This window comes from Etheostoma spectabile, unplaced genomic scaffold (assembly GCF_008692095.1).
Source record: "Etheostoma spectabile isolate EspeVRDwgs_2016 unplaced genomic scaffold, UIUC_Espe_1.0 scaffold393, whole genome shotgun sequence".
NCBI classification, from domain to species: Eukaryota; Metazoa; Chordata; class Actinopteri; order Perciformes; family Percidae; genus Etheostoma; species Etheostoma spectabile.
In genome coordinates this window covers 381519-382073 of record NW_022605598.1, presented here as the reverse complement: position 1 = coordinate 382073, position 555 = coordinate 381519, and positions in this window count along the sequence as shown.

Here is a 555-nt window from a genome sequence, read left to right as displayed (position 1 = left end):
GGATACAAGCAAAACAGAAAGTGCAATCATTCTCAATGTCATACCTCCATTTTTCAAACCACTGAGGCTGAAAGGAACGAGAAAAATCCTCATCTCCAAAATGTCTAGAAGGAAAACTGTGACCCCAAGGCTAGCTCCCTTGTTGCTAGCAAGATTGCCCTGGGAGTGACAAGTGCAGAGGTGCTGCTGCTACTTTTGGTTACAGTGGTAACAGAGTTTTCTACCTCCGTTTTTAGGCTTTTTAGCCTGTGGTTGTATAAAAAAATCCAAAATGCACTTTTGTGCCAAGGGTAGGCTAGCTACTGTTGATGAGAAAACAACTATCGGTATCTTCACTCATGAAAGAGCATCAGAAGTGCTTATCTCATACTTACCAAATTTTTAAATGTAAACGGCAGCTGTGGCAGAGCGGTTGCTTGCAAATTGGAGGTTGGTGGTTCAATCCCTGGTCCTGCAGTCCCATGTCAAAGTGACACCAAACCCAGAGTTGCCCCCGATGCTGCGCCATCTGAGTGTGAATGTGAGAGTGTGTATCTGATGAGCAGGTGGCACCTT